Genomic DNA, 8,753 nt, shown 5'->3' with positions numbered 1-8,753 from the left:
TCTCTTTACCCGAGTCTCTAAGACATGCAGCCGCAAGTCCGATGACACGACCACAAAGTCGATCATCGAACTGCGACCTAGGGTGTCCTGGCGCCAAGTGCACGTGTGGACACCCTTATGCTTGAACATGGTGTTCGTTATGGACAATCCGTGACGAGCACAGAAGTCCAATAACAGAACCCCGCTCGGGTTCTGATCGGGGGGGCCGTTCCTCCCAATCACGCCCTTCCAGGTCTCACGGTCATTGCCCACGTGAGCATTGAAGTCCCCCAGCAGAACGATGGAGTCCCCAGCGGGAGCGCTCTCCAGCACCCCCTCCAAGGACTCCAAAAAGGGTGGGTACTCTGAACTGCTGTTTGGTGCATAGGCACAAACAACAGCTTCTGTAGCCGGGGATCGGATCGCCAAGGTCCCCGCCTTCGGCCACCGCCCAGCTCGCACTGCACTATGGCCCCTCCCACAGGTGGTGAGCCCATGGGAAGGGGGACCCACATTACCCTTTCGGGCTGTGCCCGGCCGGGCCCCATGGGTGCAGGCCCGGCCACCAGGCGCTCTCCTTCGAGCCCAAACTCCAGGCCTGGCTACAGAGGGGGGCCCCGGTGACCAGCGTCCGGGCAAGGGAAACCTGAGTCCATAATTTGTCTTCTTCATCAGGGGTGCTTTGTCATCATGCTTTGTCTGGTCTCTCACCTAGGACCTGTTTGCCATGGGCGACCCTGCCAGGGGCATAAAGCACCAGACAACTTAGCTCCTAGGATCCTTGGGACACACAAACCCCTCCACCATGATAAGGTGAAGGTTCAGGGAGGGGGGTTTATCCTATCAACATTTTTATCAATCGTACACCACCAGCATATGAGGTACTCAAATCCTCCTGCAACTTGGTCAGCTAATTTGTATTGACTAGGAACCCCACGAGGAACACCTATGGCGTCGATGTATGTTGGATCATTTTGGCCCTGCCAGGATATATCTTTTTTGTCTATGTTCTAGATTTGACAACATTGGTGCTTTTTTTTTGTTACGGGATATATAGGATCCCATGATTTACACCTCTAAGTTGGTATCATTCAGGGTGGGACGTCCCATATACCACATAAACAAAACCAACACCATAGTTGCCAAAGTTGTTACGTAACAACTTATCGAATCTCGTAACCAACGCGGGTAATTGCGTTCTTGTTGTGGAATACGCATATTGGCTATCAGTATAGATTGTAACATCTTTATTTATCATTAGTTTGCATGCCTCGGTTAATGCTACTAATTCAGCAGCTTGTTCAGCCAATTCCTGACAATCATGCTGCGTGCCCTCATCAGGTAAGGGTATTAGTGTGGCTGGATTTAAGGTTGTGCATCGCTCAACAGTCAAATGTGGTTGTGAAAGCAAGATGGCCATCCAAGATAAATGTCTTGCAGGTGATAAAAACGCCATATACGTTTGCAATAGAAGAGCAGACACTGTATGTGGGACCTTAAGAGTTAATGGATGAAATAACACAATTGTGGAACTGCTCTCCACTGCCATCGAGGCTGCCACAACTGCTCTGACACAATGCGGTAATGCACACGTCACACTGTCCAATTTAGTCGAAAAATAAGCTATTGGTCTTAGCTTATCACCGTATTGTTGTGTAAGTACGGAGGTCATGTAATAGCTTTTACAATCTACCATTTGAATAAATGGTTTATCATAATTTGGAAGGGCCAGCCCAGCACTGGACACCAAATGTTGTTTAATGTCACAGAAGGCCTTTTCTGCCTCTGTATTCCATTGAACAGGTGATGTCATTTTAAGGTTGTCTTCATACATGAATTTTGACAATGGTGCAACAATTTCTGCATAGTTTGGAATCCATGCTCTACAATAATTTGTCAGACCTAAAAATGACATCATATGTTTGTTCGTCTGTGGTTTAGGGGCTTTTAAGACTAAAGCTTTCCTGTCTTCTAATATAGTCCTTCCTCCTACACTTAAATTATGGCCTAGATATTTGACTTGCCTTTTACACAATTGTAATTTATTTTTGCTAACTTTACCTCCCTCTTCTGCTAGATGATCCACTAAGGCCAATGAATCTTTGATGCATGTCTCTCCATCTGGAGATGCCAGGAGAACATCATCTACATACAGTAAAATTTGGCTGCCTCCTGTCTTGGTAGTATATTTCTGTTTCTTTGTTGAGGAAGACATCTATCTTCTTCTTTTTGAGTCCTAACACTCTCTCTGAGTCGAGGGCATGATTAACATATTCCTCTCGAGACCCAGTTGCTAGGTTTATCCAATGTTTATCTACCCATCTTTTAATGTGTTCTTTTGAATTCGCATGTAAAGCATTTTTTAACTGTTGTTGATAAGGGCCCTGAGGATTTGCATTATCATTCAAGCCGCTGTTTGCTTTAAAACAAGCAGTCATTCTAACCCTATACTCTTCAAAAGGTTCTTCATCTTTTTGTTTCCATTTTCTGAGCCACTTCTCCTCACTAGGGTCGCGGGCGTGCTGGAGCCTATCCCAGCTGTCATCGGGCAGGAGGCGGGGTACACCCTGAACTGGTTGCCAGCCAATCGCAGGGCACATACAAACAAACAACCATTCGCACTCACATGCACACCTCCGGGCAATTTAGAGTCTCCAATTAATGCATGTTTTTGGGATGCGGGAGGAAACCGGAGTGCCCGGAGAAAACCTAAGTATCAGTACATTTAACTTTTCCCAAAGTTAAATAAAACTTATGTGAATTAGCTGAAGTCCTAAATTGCGTTCACAAATTGAATTGACTTGTAGTGATAGCCATCACACACACAGTCAAATCAATTTGTTTCACTAAATCACAAATAAATGTAATTTATTTATCAAAGCTAAATAAATTAATTGGTTAAATTAGTTTCAAATTTAGTCAACAAGCTGATTCGTTTCACTGCACCAAGAGCCCTAACTATTTTAAATCAACAATTAAATGGCCAACTCTCACACAGCAATCTTAATATGATCAATTAAATCTTGTGCGCTTAGCTTGACGTTGTCAACACTTGTGCTCTATTCGATCACTGCTTCTACGCACATTCTCGAACACCTTTAAAGTTACGTGATAAACCCTCACACCATAATCTGAAAACGCAATTTAATTGTTTAACAATTAATTACATTGCTTATATCGTGCCTCGATTCCAAGTTAGACGCACCGCTCAAACGAGTATACATTCCAAATAATTCAGTTGCGGATACAGCTACAGCACACGTAACGCAATCATGGCGGAACTTTCAGAAAGTCCCAGTCAATACGACAATCTTGACACACTGGAAGAGCTCGTCAGTAACTTAACTCGGGACCTTGTCCCGGGCTATGCAGACTCTGTCAAAAATGCTAGCCTGGAAGCCCTCAATGATAACATCGCACAACTTATGAGTGACGCCGAGCACAAAACCTTAAAAGATAAAAATATCGCTCGAACGCTTGGTTGCATGGTGCTGAACTTGGTGTCAACTCAAATGGAGAGACCGAGAGGACGCTCTGGTGAAGCGCAGACTGGAAGCGGGACAGCATAAACAAGTCCATTTAACTGCGCAATTGAAAGACACCACTACGCGTTGAAACTTGGCTGAAGCCCGCCTCCTTGATGTTGAAATGCAACGCGATGATGCGGAGGCTCGCATAGCTGACATCACTGCCGCAGCTGAGGCTGCACAGTTGCTGTCTAAAGACAGCGCCGAATTAAACGAGGACGATGATAAACCAACCCGAGCCCCTATCTTGAGCGAACTAACTTCCGGAGTTCAGCAAAAACAACTACAAGACGCTTATGCCGAGCTTGCCCACTTAAAAGCTAAATTGGTAGAATTAGCCGACCGACCGTCTAATGACCAAGTGCTTGAATTAATTTGCTCTTATGCTGCGTCGAGCGTCCGGTGACATCATACGAGCTCAAGACACAGATGGCAGTCCTGGACACGCAGGAAGAGGGTGAGTTAGCCCATGTCAGGCGTGAGCTACAATTAGCTCGACAGCTGTCCCCCGACTCTCTAACTCATCCCATCGTTCCGGCCCCTGCTACAGACAGCCGGAAGCCCTCCCTTGCCAAAAGTGTCACAGGGCCTTACAAAACATCTCCAACCATTGTGCCGGAACCCAACTTCAGGGGGCGCCGTGCCGCCACCCGTGAGTCGCAACTTACCTTTTTGACTCACCCACAACTCTCGCTCCACCCAGCACCGCCCCAGGTATGACTCTAAAAGACTTAGACAAAGTTGCGCGCAATATTCCGAGGTTTGAACCTAAGCCAAACGGGTCACACGACACAGCCGCGTACCTTAGAGACCTCGAATTTCACCTTAAACTATTTCCTTCCGCTACTACTGACAACAGATTGTACCTTATTAAAGTTATGTCAAGCCGAGAAGTAAGTAGCTTAATTGAACGACAACCGGTTCATGTGGTGGCCGATAACCCGGCTCGCTGCCAAGCATTCTCTCAAGAATTTGATGACCCAGAGGCTGCAACCGGCTGCAGCCCTCACAGTTAAACAATGGAGACTTGAGACACCCCAAGCTTATTACTGCCGGTTGCGTAAAGCGTACTTTGGAAATTTAAATGAATCAAATATGGAAGAGGACAAAAATGTCAAAACACTATTTGTCGAAAACCTACCTCCAAACACCAGCCACCAGCTGGGGATAGCAGCATGCCCAACTGCATGAACTGGCCGCCAAAGGTTTCACTCAACAAAAACACACTCCCTCTAAAGCACGAGACTCGGGCGTTTTCTTCACAAACGAACCACCGCAGATGGAATTAGAGGGAGTACGTTCAACACGCGTGTGACTGACACACAACATTCTGGCGATGTTGAACCCGACAATCAAAAGAAGTTGTTTAATCCAAACAACCAATCTCGGCCCGCGTACAACAATGGTCCTCATAACCAACAACGGCAATCCAATGATAAATCAAAATCATGGAATGACTGCAACTCTAATCCATCCCAAATGTACATGTCAAAACAGGGTACACGCAACGACCGGCCTAAATCTGACACGTCTCGCCTAAAACGACTAGTGACAACCGGGAAAAGGGCTCCAGAACTAACAGCTCCCAAAGGGAACTTAGTGCCGTGGCAGAAGAATTACTTGAGGTGTTCCGCAGCCTGTCCAAAGACAAAAAGCGGGACCCATCATTATGACTAGGCCTGACTGAGTCGAACAGGGCCACAGAGGACACGATAGGTCAACCAGGTAACCTCCGTTGTTCCCCGAATGACCTGCCAAGTGCCTCTGTGACCCTGGTCGACTCCATGACAACCTCACCTCGCCATAACCTTAGTGGACCACTTTGTGACGACCAATCCCTTGACCTCTCTCGTGCCGTCCTAATCCTCCGACTCGAGCCCGGCGAGGCCCCTAACTCACGTGACATCATGCTACTAAATAATGTTCTGCCATTCCGACAGCTTTTGGGTGTACTAACCGCTAAAGGTACTTCTCGAAAGTTCTATTTAGCCATTACACTCGATCATGAACCTATCCGCAAAACTCTGATCGACCGCGCGGCAGACATCACTGTTATGTCTCACGCCGTGTTTAATCAACTTCTGACCTGGCTACAAGCCGGTGGCCGTGACCTTCAACTGCAACGCTGCGCACTAACTACTAGTGTATTTTCAGTGACGAACACCAAGCGAAACACCTTTACTATGTTCCACTGGAGAATTGGCCCCATGCCGTTAGTCCATCCAGTCTATCTGTCCCCAATTGAATCCGTCCCCCTGCTCATCGGCCAAGACCTGCTCTGCCGTTTTGAGCGACTAATTGATTACAAAAATCTTCAGCTGTGGGCGCAGGTGGAACAGGCATTACCACCACCAACTCGGGAACTGTCCTCAGACCAGTGCCTGGTGTTGGACAACTCGGAGGACGGCGACCTGTCAGGCCACATTCCTTCAAGTGACAACCCTCCCATTGACGACACCGCCGAGTCCCCTGTAGCCACCTCACCACCGCTGAACCGATTTAGAGAACTTGACACGTTTCTCTGCCATCTTGTCCAACCACCGCACGAAGAGCGCTACTGCCCCAATGTTCCTTGTGGGATTATTTTGCATGATTGCCCGACAGACGACGTCATCCTGGCCTTGTGGGCTGACAAAATCAGCAATTTCTCAGGCACTGTTTGACACCCTATGACTTAAGCATCCTGACCTTCAATTTACACTGAAAACTTTTCACTTTCCCGTTAATACCGTGCTACCGTCTGCCGTCACTGCAGTGGGTGTGTGCACCCCGAACCTGCAATGGAACCATCGCTCGTTAACACACTGCTTCCTAGTAGTCCCCAATTTGCCGCATAAAACTTATGTAGGCGCGGATGTACTTGTCCGACTGGCCCTTCAAGTTGACACCATTCATAATGTTTTGTGGTTGCGCACTAATAGCAACTCCGCTAACCGTGTTTTTCAACCATTAAACCTTAAGTTGGGACAAACCGTCTCCAACGCTTGCGAAGTTTTGAGCAAAGACGAAGTTATAGTAAAAGTCGACTGTTAACTTCCCTATTCTATTTTACTGGTCACCCACGCTAACCAATCAGTAACCGGTCCCCAACCTGGGTTTGTCGCTGCATGCCACACCCCTCCTAGACGCTTCCCGGACCACCGTGCTGCTGATTCAGAACCACACACGACGCGACATCCACATCCCTTGATCTACTAGGTTTGGACTCTTGATCTGCTCCGACTTCTACGACTTCAATCTCACAGTCTCCGTGATTGGTCACCTCCCGCCCCACCTTTCCCCATTGCCGAGCTCTGGTGGAGTACAACTCAGTGTTCCTTTGACACATTGCTGTCGTTACAGTGGGACCTACTGAGTGCGAGGACATCATCAGAGTGGACCTGGCTACAGACTAACACCCGGTGATCCATACATACGCTCAGTACAATCCCAACGGAACCCGAAAATGCGTCTCCCGCGACTTCACCCACTCCCTCAAACTCCTTGCGAACCAACTCGACGGCACCTGTAACACCATGTGATAGTCGCCCACTCCCTTATCCCGACTTTGAAACTCGTGTGCAGCACGTCCTAGCGGATGCGGACGCCCTGAGTTCCGATGACGAACGACAGCGTTTGAAGGCGGTGCTAATTAAACACGGCAATTTGTTCTCTAAACACTCACGAGACTGGAGCCTAACTGACTTGCAAAGGCTCTGACCCCTCAAAAACAACCGCAACCAGTTGACGATCTTACAAAAGGCGGGACCACACATGTGATGCCAATCAGGTCCACCAGGGATCACTCTTGTGACATGGGACCTTCCCTCAACCTTTTGAGCCCACTCGACCCCTAATAAATAGTAAAGTTGCCCCCTACAAAACACATTTGGTGGATTCGGTCTCTAATCAAGGGACTGCATGTTTAGCCATCACGCTGAGTCATCTTGCTTCTTTCGTGACCTTAACCTTCACACATGCATGGCTTCATAAGCACAGGACATGTGGGCTTTTTCTCTCCTTAGAGACCTCGGAGTTCCCGTGCATTTCTTCTCTGGACCTTGCAAAGTGCACCTCTGTGCCATTTTACTCGCCCTGCCCACCAATTAATCTCCCTCAGGCAACTCCTCAGACCCGCTCTTCTATTGCAGCTGCAGCAACCAGTGGTGATGAACGCCTCCTTCTGTGCTGGTACCCAGCCTTCCTCTTCTGTTCCATGTTGTTCTTGACGTTGAAGTTGCCTGCTTTTCATTTGATCTTTCTGTGGCTCGCCTTGGCCGGCACTCCTTCAATTCTTCCTTCCTGCGTGCTGTGCAAGCTTGAATTCGGTTTCTCCTTGGCTTTGCACCTGCTCATTTGCATTATCGTGGGCTTTTGTTATTACGCCGCCGTGAAGTGCACTTCACAGCCATTCGTGGCCTCACGTAGCGAAAGGGGGGTCACATGAGCATCCGCCCACGATGCAACATGCACGAAACGGAGGATGGTCAACAACACTGAGACCGGACCGGTCAAGCAGGTCCGACCTCCGTGACAGCCTCGTTCCTACGCCAAGAACTACACCAAGTTTGCCAATGCAGATGCCCGACCGAGACACTGGTGAAACCGAATGCGCTGCTCTGCCGCAAACCAAAAACATAACTGTTAAATATATTGTAGAAGTTAGCATTTATTTGCTTAGCTTGCATTAGTATTATGGACGATTTTGATAAAGGAAGATGTCTCGCCTTCAAGAAGATGACTCAGCAGGAATCATCAGAGAGAAGGACGTGGCCGGGACGTGGCAGGTGTCGGTCCCATGTTTTCACCTTGAAACCCTACCCTTCGTGTGTTGTGTCTTGTAGCTTAGTACGTTATGTCTTGTAAACTTGGAAACCTCCCTCTTTTCAAATAAATGCAGGAGCGACGGGAGAGATTGTTTAGAGCGTGTTGAGAGGCTGTAATCTGAACAATCTCCCATACGCCCTCCTCATGAGAAAAAGAAACCAGAATTGTGAGGCTGACGCTCTAACCAGTCGCCCACCGTGCCGCCTGTTCGCAAGTCATCTCTTTATAATAAAGATGCACGCCTGACCAACATATTTACTTTGTGGAATCCAGCTTTTTAATGCCAACTTCGTCTATTTAAATTAACACAAACAGACTTAGGTAAATAATACATCGACCAACATCATATTTTACCTTTTATTGCTGAAAGATAATGAGAGTCTTGTTTCACAGTTTAGTCATGCAGTTGCTGTGACTTTTTTCGTCCACCAGATGTCACTA

The sequence above is a fragment of the Phycodurus eques genome, chromosome 6 (genome assembly GCF_024500275.1).
Source record: "Phycodurus eques isolate BA_2022a chromosome 6, UOR_Pequ_1.1, whole genome shotgun sequence".
Taxonomy (NCBI): Eukaryota; Metazoa; Chordata; class Actinopteri; order Syngnathiformes; family Syngnathidae; genus Phycodurus; species Phycodurus eques.
Note: the sequence above shows the minus strand (reverse complement) of the source record.